This window comes from Delphinus delphis, chromosome 4, assembly GCF_949987515.2.
Source record: "Delphinus delphis chromosome 4, mDelDel1.2, whole genome shotgun sequence".
In the NCBI taxonomy this organism is placed as follows: Eukaryota; Metazoa; Chordata; class Mammalia; order Artiodactyla; family Delphinidae; genus Delphinus; species Delphinus delphis.
Window position 1 is genome coordinate 7,850,586 of NC_082686.1, and position 23,808 is coordinate 7,874,393.

A 23,808-nucleotide genomic window follows, 5' to 3' on the forward strand; every position below is an offset into this window, starting at 1 on the left:
GCAAAAGTAATCTCTGAATTCCTGCAAAGGGCCTGTCCAATGGATCAGCTCTTCAAAAATCAATTCAAAGGAAAACTGCTGAGATGCCGCTTTGTCAGGTGTATGGCAATCAACAGCCCTAGCATCCCCCAAACCAGGTGAAAAATGTGTCCTAATGGTGCTCACCACTGACACAGGTAATTAAAAGTTGAGCGCACAATACATGGAAACAAATTCACAGGCTGCTGTATTCCTCTGGACTCTTCTGACACAGTCCTAAGAGAGCCTAGACCAGGCAAGCTTGCCACAAAAACGAACAATCAATTATTATCCCACAGGTAGGCTGGGACCATGGTCATAATTTTCATAGTAGAAATGGAAAATTAACATTTTGGTCCTAAAAGTATTTGGTAGCTAGCTAATAAAAGTTAATTTTTCTTTAGGAAAAGAAAAAGACTTTTCTTCTTATATTCAACCAAATCTGCAAATTTGCAATCACAGACTAAAGCCAGAAAACAAAGCACAAAACCCTGGTCAACCAACACTGGCCCAGCATACATGTGCCTGTCTTCCTGAGTAAACCAGCAAACTCTCACCACACAACACACTACACTGTTCAGCACCAGAGTAATTTTTCTAAAGTCAGCTTGTTTTGAAACACACAACGGCGCTGGCCCCAAAGTGAAGACCACAGATTCTTAGCCAGGCTGCTGTAGTTTGAAATTTCAGCTTCACGCTTACCAGCTGTGTGGCCTTGCACACCTAATTTCCTGATAATGATAATAATATCTACCTCAAACAGCTGTGGTGAAGGTTAAGTGCTTTAATACATGTAAAGTACTCAGAACGGCTCCGGCAATTAGTAGATGGCTTAATATCAACTGCAATTACTGTACTGTAATGCACGGTACAGTAGATGGGAAGGAAGATGGGGCGAGTACCCTTCTTCTGGAGCATACAATCTCTACCTGAATGTTGCACAGATTCTGCAAACTAAAGAGAACAAAGCTCAATTCCCCAAAAAAAATATAAGTTCCACTTTTATATCCTACACAGCAAACGCCACTACGCCACTGTCTTCTACCCAGTCAACCAGAATCAAAGCTCTGAGAGTCACGTTCGAGTTCGTTTCCTCCACAGACGGCGTTGTGCAAATGGAAGCCCAATCTCACTGATTCTACTTCCCATAGAACGCTCAGTCTCCTCTTTTCATTTCCATTACCCCATGCCTCACTTAGATGACTAAAATAGATTCCTAATAGATCTCTCTCTCTTTACTTTGCCCATGTGCAACTCCGCATTTCTTCAATAAGATGCCTAGAGTGACCTTTCTAAGGCGCAAATCTCAAGTCTTCACCCCCTACTTAGTGTTGTTTTTAGACCTTAGCTTCTATCTCCCTCCATTACAGCGTGCAGTCCTTACTGACCCAGAGTATATGATTCATAAATATCTGCTGGATAAGTACAATGTTCCTGCGATGACAGATGGGATAACTTCTCTATACATTTCATTATTCATAATTTAAAAATACATTCAGTTAATCCAATTCCATAGAGCGACTTTGTTCGGTGAAAAAAAAATTTATCCTAAGGAAATAATAGATGATGTGCACAAAAATAGTAAGGGAAGAATGTTTATTTTGGTATTGTTTACAACAGCAAAAAATTGGAAACCTAACTGTCAAATAACTGTGTGTGTGTGTGTGTGTGTGTGTGTGTGTGAAATCTGCATGTTAAAAACACAAAAGACTGGGAAGGAATATAAATGTATATGAAAAGAATTGGGGTCCTTGATCTATAAATAACTCTTATAAATAAATAGTAAAAAGACTAAGGCTCTGAATGGCAAACGACTTAACCATTCTGGGTCCTAGTTTCCCTACCTATAGCCGAGGTATTATTACACTAACCCTGTTCCTTTCGGATTGTTATAAAGTTTAAACGAGATACCACAAGTTGACATGCAGAATAGAACCTGGTACATAACATGCACTTTTTAAAACATACAAGTTTCTGTTTCTATCATCAATGTCATTATTACATATTGTGCTTAAACTTATTTGTTATAATACACAGAAAAAAGTCATTAGTATATAGCTTAAATAATTATCATCAATTGAACCTGTGGGACAAGAAAAATAAAACTTGCCATCATTCCAGAAACCCCGCACCACTACTCTATGACGCCTCCCAATCAATACCTAACTCCCTCATCCCTAAAAGTCACTAGTATCTTGACCTCCAAAAACAGATTAGTTTTAACTTTATATAAATGAATTTGTTTGCTTAATGTTAGGCTTATGAACTGTAGCTTGTTCATTATCATTACTTTATCCACCCTACTTTTGATTGACATGGGATTACTTCCAGTTCAGAGCTATTAAGCATACTGCCACTAGAAAGATTCTTAAGTGATTTTCGGTATATACAGAGATGCTGTTCTGTTGGTTTTTTTCCAGTTTTTTGTTTAATCAACCTATTTCTTCCCTAGTAGTTTATGAAAATTCCCTGTGCTCCATTCCTTCACTGACACTTGGAACCATCAGTATTTCTAATTTCAGCCACTGCAGTAGGTGTGTACTCCACTGTGATTTTAATGTGTATTTTCCTCGTGACTATGAGCATCTTTTCATTTATCAGCCACTTGGGTATCCACTTAGGTGAAATGCCCATTCAGATTGTTTTTCAATTTTTCTATCAAGAGAGTCTTTTTCTTACAAATATCTAAAGCCAAAAAAAATTAGATTTTTTAACATATTTTGGATATAAGCCCCTTATCGGTTATAGATGGTTTACACTGTCACTCTCTTAATGGTATTTCTTAAATTAACTAATTTATTTTATTTATTTTTTGGCTGTGTTGGGTCTTTGTTGCTGTGCACGGGCTTTCTCTAGTTGCAGCAAGCGGGGGCTACTCTTCATTGAGGTGCACGGGCTTCTCATTGCGGTGGCTCCTCTTGTTGCAGAGCATGGGCTTCAGCAGTTGTGGCTCACGGGCTCAGTAGTTGTGGCTTGTGGGCTTAGTTGCTCTGTGGCATGTGGGATCTTCCCTGACCAGGGCTCAAACCCATGTCCTCTGCATTGGCAGGTGGATTCTTAACCACTGCACCACCAGGGAAGTCCCTTAATGGTATTTTTTGACGAACACAATCTCTTAATGTTACCAACTTTTGGTTTAAAATTAGTACTTTTGGTGTCTGTTTAAGAAATCTTTCCTTTATACCAAAGTCATGAAGAAATTCTATGTTATCTTCCAGAAGTTGGGTTTTACCACTCACATCTAAAGATGGGTAGTGCTCTTGGATCTGATTTCTGTGTTTCCAATAGAAATCAAGTTTCATTTCCCCCCAAAATGGACATCCAGTTAACCCAGAACCAATTATTAAAAGGAAAGTTTCCCCAATGCCCTGTAATGTCAACTTTATCAAAAATCACATACTCATACATACTTGGATCTGTTTTCGGATTCTTTATTCTCTTATGCTGGATAAAGACTTACCTAGATTTCTTGTATCTTTGTGTAAGAACCAAATATTGTCTAAATTATGATAGCTTCAGAAGTTGTAATATGTAGTAAAGAATTTTTTTCTTCTACAAGAATGTTTTGGCTATTCTTAGCCCTCTTTGTGTCTATGTTTTAGAATTAGCTCATCAAATTCACCAAGACAAATAAACGCATGCTGGGATTTTGGTTGAAACTGCATTGTCTGGAACAGCGCTGTCCAACAGAAAGTTCTGCAATGATGGATTTATCTGCACTGTCTAGTAAGTAGCTACTAGCACAACTGGGCACTTGAACAGTCTTCTTTTCCCCCTTCCTAATCTTTATTCTTCACTTTGCCTTATTCTACTTGCTGCCACCTTCAGTACAGCGGTGATTAGAGGAGGAGGTACAGGTTCTGCTGTCTCACACCCAATCTCAGAAGGAAAGCTTTCTGTATTTCTCCAGTATTGTGGTTGCTCTAGGTATTTAACTGATAACCACTACCAGGTTAACGAAGTTCCCTTCTAGCCCCAGTGTGCTAAAACCTTTTTCTCATGAACTGATGCTGAATTTTATTAAATGCTTTTTCTGAACTCCACTGAAATGACATGCGTTTTCTTATTTATTTAGTTAATGTGGTGAAATACACTGGTTTATGAATGTTAAATCAACTGCAGCATTCCTGGAATACAATTTGGTCATGATTATCCTTTTGTAGTAAATTCACTGGTGACATCACCTGGACGTGCAGCTTTCTTTGTGGGTAGGTTTTTCAATTAAATTTCTTAAATATGACTATTCAGATTTTACATTTTCTGGTGTGTCTGTTTTGGTAGGCTATATGTTTCCAATACTATGTTTACTTTGTCTAAATTTCAAATGCATCGTTATCAACTTCTTCATAATACCCTCTCTTATAAGCTTTTCAATCAATGTAGACATAACTGTAGTGACAGCCCCTTCACCCAAGATTGGTTAAAAAGTCCTTCTCTTTTCTTCTTTGTGATCAGTCTAATCAAAGGTTTATTAATTTTATTAAGTATTTCTCTTTTACTTGTATTTTCTATTTCTGTACTTATCTTATTCCATCGGTTAGCCAGAGAGGTATATTAAAAATCTCCCATTTAGGTCATGTACTGCATTACATAAATTGAAAGTTTTTATACCTTCCTGATGAATAAGGCCTTTTATCATTAAAAACTGCCCCTGTTTGTTTCCAATAATGCTTTTCACCTTGTCTGACATTAGCATGACTACACCAAGCCCACCTCTTAATCTTCGCATGGTATGTCTTTTGTTCATCCTTTTACTTTCAACCTTTGTTCCCTTATATTTTAGGTTTGTTTCTTGTTAAACAGTATGTAGTTGGGTTTAATTCATGTATGAACACTAATAACCTTTCTATACTTATTCCAACTGTTTTATGTTCCTTTCTTACCTTCTGCTGGATTAAACTTTATATGCCCTCCTTGCACGCAGATTATTTTTTTTAAGTTATCTTATACATTACAATATGGATTATATATCCTTGACTCACCAAAATCTAATTACTCCTTTAATTTGTATACTATTGTTGACTTGCGTATGTACACACACACACACACCACAAACACACAATCACAAGACAGTGACTAATCATCCAGCATGAGTAGAATCAGACTCAAGAATACATTTTGGGTGACGGATCAATAACTTTTTGATATCCAGACAGCCATGAAAGAAATACAATGAACTGGATAGCTGCTGCTTGATTATTACTGTTACAACTATCCTCCTAAAATACTTGTTTCATTTTCTGAATCTAGATCTAGTCATTACATGCACTAAATTCAACAAGCACTCACTGAGGGGTAACTAAGGCATTGGTTTGTGGGGGTGACAATGCCACCCACGATCTATAACAGTGAGTCTCAAACTTTAACGTGCTTACAAATTGCCTTTGAATCTTGTTAAAACTGCAGACTGACTCAGTAGATCTAGAGTAGGGCTTGAGAGTCTAACAAGGCACCAAATGATGCCAATGCTGCTTTGAATAACATCTAAAAAAATTTAACTGCTCATCTTAAGAAAGCTATCTTCCAACTAATGCAAGTAGCAGAGAGTCCAAAAACAGGCTATATTCTGACTACACAATACACCGTAAGGCTTTTCCCCCCACATTTTGGGGTTTGTAGGTTGTTTTTTTTTTAAAGACTAAAACACATTTCCATCCTAAGAGTGGTATGGTAGGTGACAAAGAATCTGATTTTCCTTTAAAATTTGCTGTAGGTAATCTAAATGTGGGTCAACAAGAAACAACTATGTTTTTCACTTGTGGGATTTTTTTTGGGCTGCACTGGGTCTTCGTTGCTGAGCGTGGGCTTTCTCTAGTTGTGGCGAGCGGGGGCTACTCTTTGTTGCGGTGCACGGGCTTCTCATTGCGGTGGCTTCTTTTGTTGCGAAGAACGGGCTCTAGGCGCGTGGGCTTCAGTAGTCCAGACACAGAGGTTCAGTAGTTGCAGTGCAGGGGCTTAGTTGCTCCGTGGCCTGTAGGATCTTCCAGGACCAGGGCTCGAACCTGTGTCCCCTGCGTGGGCAGGCAGATTCTTAACCACTGCGCCACCAGGGAAGTCCCTGTGGGATTTTTTTTTTATAAAGCTATTTACAATACCATCTGTTTACTATAAAATCTATTATAACTACTTAGTAACATTACCAGTTACTTAGCGAAGTGAAAGAAAGATTAAGCTTCTAGCACTAAGGCCTGGTATATAGGTGGTGTCTGCCACATGCTCACTGTCTCCTTTCTTAGCTCAACTGCTGCATGTGAAATCCAGAAAGAGACTCAAGTTTAGTTTCCTCCCACAATGCCAGAAAGTATTTAAGGTATTCACTCATTCATTCCTCTCCTATAATAAGACTCCAAGAAGACAAACTAATATGGGAATTTCTTGTCAACTTGATTCTATAATTAAGCAAATCACCATGGTTTTTATTCTTTCTAAAGTTTCCATCTTCCTTTTTTTTTTTTTTGCGGTACGAGGGCCTCTCACTGTTGTGGCCTCTCCCATTGCGGAGCACAGGCTCCGGACGTGCAGGCTCAGCGGCCATGGCTCACGGGCCCAGCCGCGGCATGTGGGATCTTCCCAGACCAGGGCACGAACCCATGTCCCCTGCATCGGCAGGCAGACTCTCAACCACTGCGCCACCAGGGAAGCTCCCATCTTCCTTTTTAAATCTAAATGTTAATGAGGAAATAGACTCAGTTCATCCTATAACAGAGACGATGATAAAGAATTAGGCTGAACTATATGAAATTGCTGACATTAGACCTCCTTTGGCCTACAAAACAGCAATTTCATATGGTTTAACCTGTATCTGCCATATTATATATAACCCTTATTCAACTAAATTAAAAATAATATTTTAGCCCAAGAATGTATCATAAATACATGTTGCAATAGCAGATATTTTAATTTAATGATAAACTTACAAAACTTAATTCAAAAGTATTTTTTTTAAATATCTTTACTGGAGTACAATTGCTTTACAATGGTGCGTTAGCTTCTGCTTCAAAATCATGCCTTGGAGCTCAACTCCAAGGTAATATTTTAAATTGCTGCCAAATAGTATAAAAGGCAAGCTGGAGAAAAGGATGCATGTAAGGTTCTGTCTTCATTTTTTATATCCTTCTGAACTCTATGAATCTTTTTAACCATAAGCATATCTTCATAAATTTTAAAAGTTCATAAAAATGTTGGTAAATAGTTTATTTAAAAATGAAGCAGCAGGCTTCCTTGGTGGCGCAGTGGTTGAGAATCTGCCTGCCAATGCAGGGGACATGGGTTCGAGCACTGGTCTGGGAAGATCCCACATGCCGCGGAGCAACTGGGCCCGTGAGCCACTACTACTGAGCCTGTGCCACTACTACTGAGCCTGTGCATCTGGAGCCTGCGCTCTGCAACAAGAGAGGCTGCGACAGTGAGAGGGCCATGCACCGCAATGAAGAGTGGTCCCTGCTTGCTGCAACTGGAGAAAGCCCTCGCGCAGAAACGAAGACCCAACACAGCCAAAAGTAACTAAATAATAAATAAATAAATAAATTTTTAAAAATGAAGCAGTTTCCTCACTATGTTCTAAACTTTAACAACTAGAGACCATAACACTAGTAGAGATTAGCACTGATTCTAGAGAGAAACATTCCATGAACAGATCTCAGAGACTGAGAGACGGCAAGACAGAGGCAGAAGTAGACACAGAGGAAATACCAAACAGAAAAGCCTGGGAGAAGACCCTGAGTGAAAATACCAATCATTTATCTCTGATATAAGACCCACATGTAGCATCACTTGTAGCTAACTTGAATTTTTTTTTATTAATATACTGATAGGAGACCATCCTTGTGACAGTATTAATCCACATTAGATTTTAAAGAGACAGAACAATGTTAAAGAACAAAAAAAATGAAAATAATTCAAGTTAATTAAAACTAAGACATTCAAATGCAGAAACTTTTACAAGGCCAAGTTTCTGAGACAGAATCCCCTAAGAAATGACAGAAAGGCAACCAAGCTTAAGTGGGAAGAAACCTCCAAGGTCCCTAGCAACAAGATATACCCATAGCAAAAGAGAAGAAAAACGTTAAAGGAATAGCCAGTTGCACTTTTAATGATGGCTGGCAAGAAAAATACAAATTAAGAGGGTAACTGAATGGAAGTCCACGAGTAAGATATCATTAGTACTAAGAACAGTGCCTGGGACGTGGCCTGCATTCAGTAAATATCTGTTCGGTGAAAGAATGAACTGAATCCATCAGGAATATTTAGAACATGAAGAAATGGTTCAAAAAGGGAGGGAGAAAGCTGAAGGGGGTAAGGATGAAAGAAGTATTTTTAAAATGGCAAAGTGGTTAAGAATCCGCCTGCCAATGCAGGGGACATGGGTTTGAGCCCTGGTCCAGGAAGATCCCACATGCCGCAGAGCGGCTAAGCCCGTGCGCCACAACTACTGAGCCTGTGCTCTAGAGCCCGCGTGCCGCAACTACTGAAGCCCGTGCACCTAGAGCCCGTGCTCTGTAACAAGAGAAGCCACCACAGTGAGAAGCCCGCGCACCACAACGAAGAGTAGCCCCCGCTCACTGCAACCAGAGAAAGCCTGCACGCAGCAACAAAGACTCAACACAGCCAAAAATAAAAATAAATATAAATATAAATAAATAAATAAATAAAATGGGGGCTCATGAACCAGAAGTAAAGAACAGTCTAATCACAGCACAGGCTACATCTATTGCTGACAGTCAATTTCTCTTACTCACTTTTATATCCCAAACACATGACAGTGCCTGCCTCCACAGGTGTTAAATAAATATACATTAAGGTGAAACTATGTTATGATTCTATAAATTATCTAATTTTAAAAACAAATGAACTGATTTCTTATTACCCTCTAGTTAGTGGCCAATATGTATCACCACAGAATGCATGTGTACATGTACACACACACACACACACACACACACACACACACTTTAACCTAATAGCCAAAACAGCATATTCAATTGTCTACAAACAGGATGAAGTTGCTCATATAACACCTAAACAAATGCTCGGTTTATCAATATGAGATGTTAAGTAAATCTGTGCATTAAATTGTTAAAAGTAACAATGGTATAGGGATAAAAATATTTCTCTTTAAAGCCTATAATATCAGACTTCCACTTCTGACCATTTTAGAGCACCTGGTACCGAACTACCTCACTCACAACAAACCACTACGAAACTAGTCAAAACAGATGAAATGACTGTTTTCAGACACTGGACAACAGGCCGCACAGAACAACTTCTTTGTGTGCCTAGTGATCACCGAGAAAAGGGAAACAAACTTGGTGAGCCCCACAACCACCTTGGCTTTCTATCTGGAGACAATTTCCAGAGTACAGTGCAGGGAGGGGGGCCCAAACAGAACACAGTGGTCTTACTGAACTGAGGAGACAGAGATGAGAGTTCAAGGCTACTGAGTTAGCTGGAATCTGTGGGGCAGGCAGTAGAAATAAGGAAGTTATGCAGAGAAGGAGCTCCATTCATCTATACCTGGGGATGCCCTTGACTGTGTGGCCAAATACTAAGCTGCACAATCGTCAGGTGAAGGTCCATGAGGCCACACAAAGAGCAACAGGCAGGGAGCTGAAAGCTGAACAACTACTAGAACTTGCCCCGGACTGAGAGACAGTAAGTGTTCTAATCACTTAGGGTGGAGAAATCGTGACAAACACCACAGACATTCAACAGAGACCCCAGAAAATCCACACTTTAGGAGGAAAGCTATACTGGCCCTATAAAAGGCAGCCTTCCACTTGTAACAGAGACTGAAACAAACCTCAAAGGATCAAGATGACCAACAAGTAAGCTAACAGCCCACCAGGACAAAATTCAACACTTCTTAAAAGGAGGGCAACAAAACCCAGATGCTCAACAGCCTAGCATTCTTAACGCCCATATCCAGTCAAAAATCACTAGGCACACAAAGAAGCAGGAAAAGGAGATCTGTATTCAGGAAGAAAATACCTCATTAATAGACCCAGAAATGACAGAAATAGTGAAATTAGCAGACAAAAAATAGATTACAAATCTTTTAAAATATAAAGGAAATTACGGACAAAATAAAAGAACAAACAGCAAATCTTAACAGATAAATGGAAAATATAAATAGGAACCAAAAAGAAATTCTAGAAATGAAAAATAATTGAAGTGAAAAATTCACTAAATGGACCTAATAGGAGACTAGACACTGTGGAAGGGGGGAAAAAATCAGTCAATTTAAAAACAAAGAAACAGGCCTTCCCTGGTGGCGCAGTGGTTAAGAATCCACCTGCCAATGCAGGCGACACGGGTTCGAACCCTGGTCCGGGAAGATCCCACATGCCGCGGAGCAACTAAGCCGGTACGCCACAACTGCTGAGCCTGCGCTCTAGAGCTCGCGTGCCACAACTACAGAGCTCGCGTGCCACAACTACTGAAGCCCACGTGCCTAGAGTACAAGACACTATAACTTAAGGATGCATGTGGTAAGCCCTCAAGCAACCACTGAGAAAGACTGGATGGATGGATGGATGGACAGATGGACGGATTATCCTCAACTAGATCACAGAAAATCTTACTTAGCCCTAAGAAAGACAGTAAACGGTCCTTTACCCTTTCAGTTACTAACGGCAAACCAAATTCTTATAGCTGAAGTAAAATGTCAAGCACTTATTTTTAATAATAGCATCTGGGGGCTTCCCTGGTGGCGCAGTGGTTGAGAGTCCGCCTGCCGATGCAGGGGACACAGGTTCGTGCCCCGGTCCGGGAAGATCCCACATGCCGTGGAGCGGCTGGGCCCGTGAGCCATGGCCGCTGAGCCTGCGCGTCCGGAGCCCGGGCTCCGCAATGGGAGAGGCCACAACAGTGAGAGGCCCGCGTACCGCAAAAATAATAATAAATAAATAAATAAATAATAGCATCTGGAACACAAAAAGGATTAAAATAATCACTCAAGATACAGCTGCCAGACTCTATAATTATTATACTGTACATAGTATATATAATACATAATATGGGTAATTTATATTTCTCCCAATATTCTAAAATTATAAAATATGTTTAAATAGAAAAAAATAAATGAAACAGATAATACTACCTGGTTATTTTATGGGTTATCAGCAGCTATGAAAAAATTCCAAGTGGAAAAAAAGAAATCCCTTTTTTCTTATACTGTCCATTAAATTAAAATGTTTAATCAGTAATAAGCCCATCTAAATAAAAAATTTCCCCCTTTAGTAGGAAACAAGGTGCCAAGCAGCCTTTGAGCCCTTAATTTTTAGTAATGGGGGGTGGGGCTGAAACAAAAGACAAGTAAACATACACAATTTCCGTAGAGAAATTTTAGAAGCGAGATTAAACCTTTCAAGAGATCAATTCCAACCACTTGAAGAAAATGAAGATCAGTGATTTTCTTCCTTGGCCTGGTAGCTATTTAGTGACTGATATGGAGTCCACCTCCCAGTCCACCTCCCAGTGCAATAATGTTACTGAAACGGACACTCCCCCTGCCCTCCTCCAGCTTTGTTCACTACTGAATCCCTAGGACTTAGAACAGTGCTCAACATGCAGTAGACATGCTGTAAGTAACTGCTGCCTAACCAACTCACTGTGCAGTACAGAAAGAGCACAGACATTTACAAATTTATAAATATGAATCTGCCATTAGGAGAAGATTTAGAAATGCCAACACAAAAGATTATTATGTTACAATAAATTAAGCATACAAGCTGCTGAATTTTAGGTGTGATTAACTGGTAACTGATTGTAAATGACTTCAACAAAACTTTTCTAAAACTTAAAACTAAAATTTTACTGGAAAAATTACATGCTAAAGAAAGCAACATACTTAACACAGAAACCAAAATAATGGCCACTTGAACAAAATGTTCACAAACATGCTTTTGAGGCAAATTAAGTTTGAGGGAAATACGATAAAAAAAAAGGTTTATCTTCATGATGGCAGCTGCATGATCCTTGCTGGCTCATAACTGTTTCAAAGTTATATAGCCTCTAACCCATCCACCCCACCCTACTCCAGTCCTTTTGGGAAACAAAAAGCAAACTTGTTTCTGATAGTTTAATTTTAGATGCTGTTTCACCGGACAGCCCTGCAGAGGGACAGAAAAAAGATGCCTTCTGAACGAGCAAAATCCAGCTCTCAGCACAAGGGAACAGCAAGGAGACAACAGCTGCTGCAGCAGCCTTTTCTGGCTGTCTCAGTACAAAAACAGTGTCACCTATAAATACAGGACCTAATTTACATAAATTTCTTTCTAGCCACAGTATGAGAATAACATGATTTACTCAACAGGTAACTAATCAGGCTAAAGGAGACCAAGATTCGAAAAAAAGAAAAAAATCTACTACCACTGTGAGAATAAAAGTATTTTCAAGAATCTAGAAGATCTACACAGGACAGTGCTGGTTGCTCTATCAGGCATCCGGGTTAATACCAAAGAAAATGAGCAAATAACTGGGGTCCTGACTAGAATGCTTGTATAAATGCTAAACATTTGTTTAACTGAAGGATTCACATGTTCACTGCAGTCATCTGGCCTGCAGTAAGTTTAACTTTCATAAATAAATAAAGATACTGAAAGTATTACAAAAATGATGTAAGTCATTCAAACTGACAAACTATACTGGTTAAAATCAAGAAACAATTCTTTCAAGCAAGCTAAGGAACTATGATCATTCAGTTAGACGGTAAGCCAGATCTGAGAGTCTAGCGTGCCTTTCAACGAGAAGGGACGACAGTGATCGCGTAGCTCAAGGCTATCAGACAGCTGTCCCTCATACTAGAATTTGTCAGATGACACATACCCTTATTTATGGTTTAGCAAATACAATCACCTGAGACAGGGTTAGCGGTAGTTGACAACGCATGAAACAGTTAAAGTCAGCCTAACCAGCAGTAACGTGACATGTGCATTCAACGAACGCCACTTCCTATTTTCAGTCAGAAGATGGGGTTTTCATTCACCTCCTCTCAGGTCAGAGTCATCTGTGGGACAGTTAAGGAAAAGCACTGGAACCATCCAGATGGGATAACTGTAGATCTCAAGCTGCTCATAACCACCTTTGTGAAGCTCTGCTTTCCGTATCTCAGATTCCTCTGTAACAGGCAAATTTAGCATATTCATTTACAAAACAGGTAAAATGAGAAATACACCAGGAAAGTTCAAGCTTGCTACATAGAAATACACTGAACTAGGATTTAAGACTTCCTCTCGCTTGCTGTAACACCCGCATAAATGCAGCATGGTAACAAATAAGTCAGTTTCCTCATACATGAAATGAGATGGTTCATCATCTTGTCCAGTCACGTAAACGCAAAGTGTTCCTTCCTTTGTAAAATGCCATGGATTTGAAATGTTACACAGATCACTGCCAGAGGAAAGGAAAGGTTGTGCTCAAAAGTCTCTGTTTAGAGCTTAAATGACACATTTTAATAAATGGTGGTTAGATTCTAATTTATTTCCTTTTTAAAAAAATCTACACAAATACATAGTAAAATACTATTTATCTAAAAAAACTTTAAATGTTTTATATATATATATACACACATAAAGTATATACACGTATATACATACACACACATAATGTATGAGTATGTTCATACATATAAACCTGAATTACCCAAAGATGCTCCCTCCCCAACCCCATTCCAGGATTTTTCTTCAGATCTCTTGACCACGACTTTGCTAGGGCCCATAAACACTACAGTTGCCTTCCAGAAACCTGGAAGTACAAAAGGAAGAGAAACCACATATTACAACACAACTAAAAGCTAAAATATTATGAAGCTATTAAAAAGCTGAACACTGCCTGCTTAGCTGCCTTCCCCTCCAGGAAGAAGAATCAGAACACAGAGAGAGGCCGCTAGGAATACAACACAGGCGGAAATGTCACCTACCACAGGCTGCCATCACTTCAGCTATGCCACAACCATGCCACTTTAACAAGTGTCTGGAGATGCTACTAAGTTTCAGGCACATAAAGTTTCTTTGGAAAGAAAGCTGCCCCATACGTTCCCTCATCTTTGCCTCTGCCTTCTCCCAAAGCAGGCACAGCAACAGCAGCTGAGAAAGAAAAAAACACTTTTAAAACTCTCTCCCTCTCTGATCCCAGGCGGAAAAGAGGAGAACATACACATAACTCCTCTCCTCAGTCTTTTTTCGTTCTAGCTAGACAGCTGTTAAACATACAAGATATTTTTAAATCTAGTTAAGTGCTTAGTTGGGTACCTATATTGAATTGCAGCATAATACTTAAAATTATCCAATGAGGCAATCATTTGGCTTTGTGATTCCAATTAGGACACTGTATATTTACAGGGATTTTCCATTACAAAATGCCCCAAAGGCAAGATATTTATCTGACCAGAGACACTTTAAAAGTTAAGTACTGAGCAAACTGTTAACTGTTCACAGAGGTTTTAAAATGTAATAATATTTTTAAAAGGAACACTTCATTAAAACTATATTTATGTAGCAAATAAATACATCATTTTAGAGTTCATCATTAGTTTTCCCTCTTCCATTTCTACTGTGCAAAAGTGTTTAAAATTTGCATCTGAGTTCCATGCCAAATGAAAACAGTCTGGAAAATGTTACTGTCCAAAGTGTTATACAATATCCTTAAATATATAAAGCTCTCTAACGATACAATTAAAAACACTAAGATCTGCCCCCACACCCCGAAAAAAGGCAAAAGATGCAATTCTCACAAACCAATAATAAGCATATGGGAAAACTTTCAAACTCACTGGAAGTCAAAAAGTAAGTCGACAGGTAAATAACAATGAGATTTCATTATTTACCTCTCAAACAAGCACATTTTTCTAAACCAAAGAGAATACCCTCAGTAGTAATAGTAAGTAAGAATAAAGCAGGTTTGTATGACCCTTTACCAGGATGCTCTGTCAATAGTTTTTCACAACTAAAGAAAAAGTAATAAAAGTAAAAAATAGTAACAACATTCATTAAACCCTTCTTCCATGCCAAGTTTTGTTCCAGTATGCCTCATATCCATGAAAGCTCCAAGAATTAGGTGGCATCATTACAGCATCTGTTACACTTTACATAGAAAGAAACTGAAGTCCAGCAGCTGCACAGGGGCCCTGAATGTGGTGGCCCCATGCTCATGGCTGGTCAGTGGTAACACAACCCAGGCTCTGCAGAGTCCACTCTCCTCACCAGGGAACGCCTCAAAGATAGAAAGAGTGGGAAAGTGCTCAAGAGACACGAGAAACACCTCCTACAAGACGAGACTGCTAGGTCCTCCCTTGCAAAGGAGTGAAGATAAACTGAACTAGCAGGGAAAAGAGATCGAGGCTGAGAAAGAGCACCCTGCTTGAGAATGTCCTTCCCAAGTACAACCTGCTTGAATTCAAGTGAAAATAAATGCAGCACGGATGCATACAAATGGATGGCTGTGGCCAGAAGAGAGGGGAATTTAAAAAGGAATCTAGGAAAAACAGATAAACTTCACATCAAGCTTTACAAAAGTACCTTCCTAAAAAAGCCAGTTCTCAGTCTCCATGAATCTTGTGAAGAGCTCACGAAAATGTCCTGTGGAAAAAGACAAGACCGGGAAGTGGGCCACGGTCCAGACCTACCTTCACCTGCAGCCTCACCCTGTGCAGGCCCTCCCTCAGGCTCCAGCCCCAGCTCTCCCAGGTGCACCCTCCGCTCCCTCCTTACTCCGCTACTTTGCCCGACCAACTCCCACTTCTCTTCCAGACAGCGGTTCAAACGTCACTTCAAGTTTGGCTGGAGAACATAGACAGAGGGGTAGGTTACAGATAGAAAGGCAGGCTGGACCAAAGAGTCTTTCTGCCAGGATAAGAGATTTGGATTTTGTAAAATAGGTAAGAGGGTGCCAGAGAAAGGGTGCCAGGAGTGACACCACTCCAGATGTGTTTTCAACTATAGAAACACACACTCTGGAGTGTCTGGATTCAATTTTGCCACTTACTACCTAGCTACTGAGTGACTGGATAATTCAATCTCTGCCTCCCTTTCCATCTGCAGAATGGGTTAATAACAGTGCTTGAACCTCAAGACTATTATGAAAGTTAAAGACAATGTTTTAAACCAGGGGTCCCTAACCGCCAGGCCACGGACCATTATCGGTCCGCAGCCTGTTAGGAACAGGGCCGCACGGCCAGGGGTGAGCGGCAGGCCAGCGAGCGAAGCTTCATCTGCCTCTCCCCATCGCTGCATTACCACCTGAACCATGTCCCACCCACCCCCCCATCCGTGGAAAAACTGTCTTCCACGAAATCGGTCCCTAGTGCCAAAAAGGTTGGGGACCACTGTTTTAAACAATATCTGGCACATGGTAAGTGCTCAATAGATGTTCTATTATTTAAGCTTATCATAATTGATGTGTAATACGGATTGAAACAGAGAGAAACCTCAAGCAGAGATCAATTAGGGGCTTATTTCAACAGTCCAAGCAAAGGACTGTGAGAGGCTTTAGGAGATTAATGTTGAAAAAAAAAAGGAAGATGTATGAAGAGACACCACGGGATAGAAATGACAGGACTTAAAAACTTGTTTAAAGATGGAAGATGAGAGAGAGACAAGCTGGTTTCAAAAATGGCTCAGTGGTTTTGAGCCTAGGAGACTTAGGAAACAGTGGTGACAATGAGAAAGTCTGAAAAGGGCACTAGGTTGAATGAACACATGTTCTTAAATGTAATGACTTGGTCAAAGACTGCTTGCTTCCTAGTACATCTCAGCAGTTTTCATGCTATCAAGCACAAGACAGTTAAACCTTTATTGAGAATAGAAAGGAGAAAAGGTACAAAAACAATAAAAGGAGAAGGAAAAGAGTGTGGCAGAGAAAAACAAAAATTGGCCTGGGGAGGAGAAGCCCACAGTTCCGGTCCAAATTCAAAGGTTAACTACGTGACACTGGGAAAAACATGCCACCTGTACCAACAGCCCTACCCCATCACATACCCTACTGCGTCACATGCAGAGGAAGTATCACCATCTATTTGGGGCTTCTTCAAAATATACACATCACCCTCCTTTCTTCCCCATCTCGGAAGCATTTTCCTAGAAAGCCTCTGTTTTGACAGGTGTTAACTTAACCTGCTCTGGATGCTTGGGCAGATAAAAGGTTGAACACCCATGAATAACCATCTCCCCAGTCACTTCCAGCCTTGACATCATCATATTTGCCTGAGCATACCTCAGTCAGGAATATACGACTGTCCCCAAAGCAAGAAGAGTTCACATTTCCCAATCAGACCACGACTACAGGTGTGCCTTGTTCTACTGCGCTTCACTTTACTGAACTTCGCAAATACTGTGATTTTTACAAATTGAAGGTTTGTGGCAACCCCGAGTCAAGCAAGTCTATCGGCACCATTTTTCCAACAGCATTTGCTCACTTCATGTCTCTGTGTCACATTTTCGTAATTCTTGCAATATTCCGAACTTTTTCATTATTACTACGTTTGTTATGGTGATGTGTGATCAGTGATCTCTGATGTTACTATTGTAATTGGGGTTTTTTTGGAATTTTTTAAATCAAGGTATGTACTTTTTTAAAAGACATAATGCTATTACTGAACACTTAACAGATGACGGTATAGTGTAAACATAACTTTTATATGCACTGAGAAACCAAAAACTTCATGTGATTCACTTTATTGTGGTGGCCTGGAATCGAACCCACAGTATCTCTGAGGTGTGCCTGTGCATATCTATCTATATATATGGGAGGTGTCCATCACGATATAGTCAAAAGCCTACTTCCAATCTTCAATACCAGTTTCTTGTCCTCATTAGATTTCCTCTAAAGTCACCTAGGTTTCCCAGAGCACACAATCTTAACTTCTAAACTGTTTTAAAGGCAACATTTTTTGAATGACCGTATGACACTATAACTGGATATATTATCCCAAGTAAGATTAAAAACTTTTTAAATTAGAAGAGTTGATGTTTTCCATTAATTCTACGGGTATATTCACGATTTCTACTTATTACAATACTTTAAAAAATGGTCTTCAAAAGTTTTATTTACAACATCAACACCTGAAAACATGAGATCATGACCTTAAAAATCTGTGTTAAATTTCTCTGCCTCACTTTGAACAGATTCATTACATCAAACGATCTCCATAAGCATCCCAAACTACTACTGAAAGCAGTTCCCCATGCTTACATGTCATCCTCAAACAGACCTCTATTATTCAGATAAAGTAATGAACAGTAGTAGTATACCCCATAACAGAAGAGACAATATAAAAGACTGTTTAAGAACTCAAGTATGTAGGGACTGAGGAATAATTTTGGGGAAATAACCTTATTTTATATTCAGACATGTACAATGCAGATAAATATAATCACAATGCTAAAAACTAGATTTGATTAAGTTAATTTTAACACAGAAAATACTTCTTTTTCTAGTCGAATGACATCAAAGAAAGAATGTTGATACATGTCAATAACACTTCTTCCCACTTCCCAAGTGAAAAGATGTTTTTCTTTTCCTTTGTTTGTTTGTTTGTTTGTTTGTTTTGTGGTACGCGGGCCTCTCACTGTTGCAGCCTCTCCCGTTGCGGAGCACAGGCTCCGGATGCGCAGGCTCAGCGGCCATGGCTCACGGAACCAGCTGCTCCACGGCATGTGGGATCCTCCCACGTGCCCCGGTCCCGCATGTGGGACGCGGGACCGGGGCACGAACCCGCGTCCCCTGCATCGGCAGGCGGACTCTCAACCACTGCGCCACCAGGGAAGCCCTCCTTTCTTTTTTTAATTAAAAAAATTTTTAATTGAGGTATAATTGACATACAGCATTATATTAGTTTCAGGCGTACAACATAATGATTCAATTTTTTTAAGTCATTAGGGAAACCACTTTTAAGATTTTTTAAAATAACTCTCAACTATCTAATATCTAAAATGAGGGGAACAAATAGTTATAACACAATTCCAATTAGAAATTTATGCTAAACAAACTGGATTTGGGTTTCCTAAAATATAACTGAAGAACATACCTCTTCAAAAGAGGTAAGATAGCAGAACATCTCTCATCCTTCCTACCTGGGCTGCCAGACCCCATTTCCAACTACCTCCTCAGGGGCCTTCCTCCAGGGAACCTCCTCCATCAAACTGCCCCTTTATTATCATCTACCTCTCCCTTCCAGTTCTGTCAAACATATTAATATGCTCTATTTCCTTACTGTTAAAACCAAATCCTTCCTGGATTCTACATGCCTCCTTAACAACCAATCTATCTTCTAATTCATTCATTCAACAAATATTTACTGAGCGGGCTTCCCTGGTGGCGCAGTGGTTGAGAGTCCGCCTGCCGATGCAGGGGACGCGGGTTCGTGCCCCAGTCCAGGAGGATCCCACATGCCACGGAGCAGCTGGGCCCGTGAGCCATGGCCGCTGAGCCTGCGCGTCCAGAGCCTGTGCTCCGCAATGGGAGAGGCCACAACAGTGAGAGGCCCGCATACCGCAAAAAAAAAAAAAAAAAAAAAAAAAAATTTACTGAGCCCCTACTATGCTCTAGACCTAAGCTGTCCAATATGGCAGCCACTAATCACAGGTAGGGCTACTCAGTGCTTGAAATGCATCTTGCTGGAACTGAGATGGGCTGTAAATGTACAACAAACGTAAAACATACAAGATTTCAAGGACTTAGTACAAAATAACAGAATGTAAACTCTCTCAATAATTTTTAACTTTAAAATAATATTTTTAAATAAATAATATATATTGGGTAAATAATAATAATATTGGGTAAAATAAAATATATTACCAAAATTAATGTTGATTCTTTTTTCTATTTTCTAAACTGTGACTCCTAGAAACTTAAATTACATAGGTGGCTTACATTATATTCTGTTGGACAGTGCTGTTCTAGATAAAGTTCTCAGCATTAAGGCCAAAAATGTGAAGATGAAGGGCAAAGTCTCTGTCTTCCTGGAGTTTGTATTTTATTGCTGGTGGGGGGAGGGCAGGATCCCTGAGACAATAAGTGAACTTGATAATACCAGAAAAAATGTCCAATTAGTGTTCTGAAGAAAATAAGACAAGGAAAAGAGAAACTGGGTGTGGAGGGGAGCTGTGTCTTCTCTTCACTTCCCATCCCTCACAACAGAGAAAAAAGGCAGCAGGTTTCCCCTCTAGTACAAACTCAAACAGACTGGCAGTGGCCGTCTGGAGCGCATACTGTTACAGATTCCAAGGCTAACTTGAACCTCGGTTTAGAAAGCTCGGCATGCTGTGTCTGCCCAGGCTGGAGCAGAGAGGAATGCCAAGTGCAACCCACTTCTATAAACTGCATCCCCCCTATCCATCCACTCAAGCTAGAGACGGCAGAGCCTTATTCACTGTCTCATTTCCCTCCCTCCCTGTGCACGCACATGCGCGCACGCGCGCGCGCGCACACACACACACACACACACACACACTCTCTCTCTCTCTCTCACACAATCCAACTACATTCTATGACTCTGGCCTAGGAATGTCTCACAAATCCATCTGCTTATTTCTGTACTCTTCATCAAGATCTCAATTCAGAAGAAAGGGTTGAGGATTCTACAGTACCTGCACCTTCTCCCCACTGCTGTCAAAGTTTGCTTCCTTAAAAAAGTTTCAAGATCTCCAACACCTTGAGACATTCAGAGCTTCCAGGTTTAAGTGTTTACAGCTCTCATCTCATTGCCCACCATTCCCTCCATCCTGTCCCCCCATCACACATCCTTTCTCTCAGCTGCATTGACAGTGTCTGAGCAGAAGTTTTCCCTCTATCTAGAATACTCCCTTTTCTTTTTTCTGCTCCTAGAAATCTTGAACTCAAACTTCAAAACCCAGATGTAATGTCATCTTCTCTTAGAAACCTTCCCAGAATCTTACAGCGAGCTGCTCCCTGCTCCATTTCTTTTCCTACTATTCTGCGGTTAGCACAGCAAGCATGTTCTGTGCGGGAGTAATCAGCATGCCCTCACAGTTAGCACCCTTGAGGGAAGGACTGGTCTTATTTGTTCAGGTATTCTCAAAACTACAACAATGCAAAGGCTTAAAGCAGACACTTTAATAAATCAATGAGTGAATGAAGCAAAGAGAGATACAGGAAACCCCTGCCCACAACCCTCTAATCTGGATAAGGGACTCCTCACGAGCTGCCATCCCACCCTAACTGCATTGGAATGATTTCTGTGCTCATCCACTGAACTACGAGAAGGCCAGGATGTCTCTCTCACTCACCTCTTTTAAGCCAGCACATAAAGGCACTCAATAAATATTTTATTCAGTGAGTGAGTGGATGAACCAATATTATCAGGCATCAAGTTCCCAACCTCAATTTATAAAGGGGGCACCTGCAATCCAGAGTTTTAACGACTTGTCCAAAAAGGTCAGTGGCAAAATCAAGACTGGAACAGTCTCCTATCTTACACCAAAATATGGGACATTTTCTCCTGATGAAAAGGTGCTAAAGTAGGGGTTTGTCACTTTTTGGTCACTTGGTCTCTGGACACCCACCACGGTTTGTGGGAATCACAGAAGACAAAGAAAGCCATGCCTCCTACTATAAAAGCTGAACAGTAGCAAAACTTTGCTCTTCCTCACTCCTTGGTAACTAGGGCTTCGCTAGCAACCCAAGTTTGAACAGTCAGAGCGAGCATCTTGAGGAGTCACTTCTGAAGATGCACCAACAGTGAGAGCACACTCACTGTGGGGACGGGACAGACAAAGCTCACGCGGCGACTGACTGCAAGGTGCCAGGAGAGGCATCCTGTGGCCTGACCTGGCTGTGTCCTCTGCTGCCGGCCACTTTGGTTCCTACTTATTTTTCCAGCACAGTCTCCAGCTTTCCAATCAATTCTGCGAGCTAACTTATAGCCTTCCATTAAATTCATTTTCTTCCCAAATTAGGAAAGGATGAGTTTTTCCGCATCCAAGAACCCTGTCACACATAAAGGAACAATGAAGGACAATCACCCAAAATGGGGGGGGGGGCACGTGGGGGAAGTAATTTAGCAGAATCATGGGGGGATGAGAAAAGGAACAATGAAAGAAAAAATTACATAGACTAAATCAAGGTCTTGCTGGTCATATTTATGGTGGCTGCATTTGCCATGTGGACAAGACTACTAATCGGTAACTAAAGGTACTTTTTTTTTCCCTTACTGAGGCAACTAGTCATTTCCCAGCTTCTCTTGCAGCAAGCATGGCCCTGTAACTAACCTCTGACCAATGGAATGTCAACAGAAGTGATGTGTGGTACTACCAGGTCTGACCCATAAAAATCTCCCATGTAAACCTCCATGCTCTTTCCCAATCCAATGACTGAATGCCAAAGCCCAGGGTGACCTTTATACACCACATGTAAGATAGGAAAATGTCCACAGTTTGGTCCCTGAATAACTGTACAGAGCAGAACAGTTATCCCCTGATTCAACAGTCAGTAGGCTACTACATGAACAAGAAATAAACTTCTAATTTAAAATCACTGAGGGCTTCCCTGGTGGCTGAGTGGTTAAGAATCCGCCTTCCAATGCAGAGAACACGGGTTCGAGCCCTAGTCCGGGAAGATCCCACATGCCGCAGAGCATCTAAGCCCGCTCACCACAACTACTGAACCTGTGCTCTAGAGCCCAAGAGCCACAGCTACTGAGTCCGCGTGCCACAACTACTGAAGCCCACGCGCCTACAGCCCATGCTCCGCAACAAGAGAAGCCACCGCAATGAGAAGCCCACGCACCGCAACAAAGAGTAGCCCCCGCTTGCCACTAGAGAAAGCCCATGTGCAGCAACGAAGACCCAATGCAGCCTGAAATAAATAAAAATATATATTTTTTTAATTATAAAAAAAAATGGGGCTTCCCTGGTGGCACAGTGGTTGAGAGTCTGCCTGCCGATGCAGGGGACACGGGTTCGTGCCCCGGTCCGGGAAGATCCCACATGCCGCGGAGCGGCTAGGCCCATAAGCCATGGCCGCTGAGCCTGCGTGTCCGGAGCCTGTGCTCCATAACAGGAGAGGACACAACAGTGAGAGGCCTGCATACCGCAAAAAAAAAAAAATATATATATATATATATATATAAAAAAAATAAAATCACTGAAATGTTGGGTATGTTTGTTATACCAGTTAGCCTACCATAATGAATACAGAAAGTAATATCTACCCAGAAAGGTTAGTAAATACTTAAAGAAATGTTATTTCCCAGTTTGAAAACAGTGATCAGATGTATGCCACCTCCCATTAGTAAGGATCTGGACTAATACAAAGCTACCACCCAAAGGTTAAGAAATGTGTTTTTGGTTTTGAGAAGGTAGACTTTTTCTTGATGAATAAGTACAAAAGCAGAGGGTGGGAGGGAGTGAATTTATGTGAATCTTCAAATCAAATGAAATAACCCCTGTCTTATATGTATTTCCCTCCTTTGTTCAATATTTGAATTCAAAGAAACTCAGTATACAGATTTTTTTTCCAGGATAAACCATGAACTATATATACCAGAAACATGTAAAACCTTACCATTTTCCTATAAATTTTCATCATGAAAACTAAGTTGTATTATACAAAGTGCTACCTACTCAATAGCTCGCTTGGGGGACATCTCAACCTCTAAAGATCTGGAGTCATTTAGGTCTGAAATGGGGACCAGACATCAATATTTTTCAAAGATTTCCCAGGTGATCAGATTATGGGGCCCCTCTACTAGAACGAGAATTTTCATTAAAATTTGTGAGATTCAGAACAGTGATGATATAGTACAAAGTACTTTAATATTTGACATGAAAGCATAAT

General features: G+C 40.5%; 1 protein-coding gene across 4 annotated transcripts in view; it reads right to left on the reverse strand.

The window, feature by feature from the left end:
• The window catches only part of DYRK1A (dual specificity tyrosine phosphorylation regulated kinase 1A), a 144,592-nt gene that overhangs the window by 41,354 nt on the left and 79,430 nt on the right, over window positions 1-23,808 (reverse strand). The gene's annotated exons all lie outside the window — the stretch shown is intronic.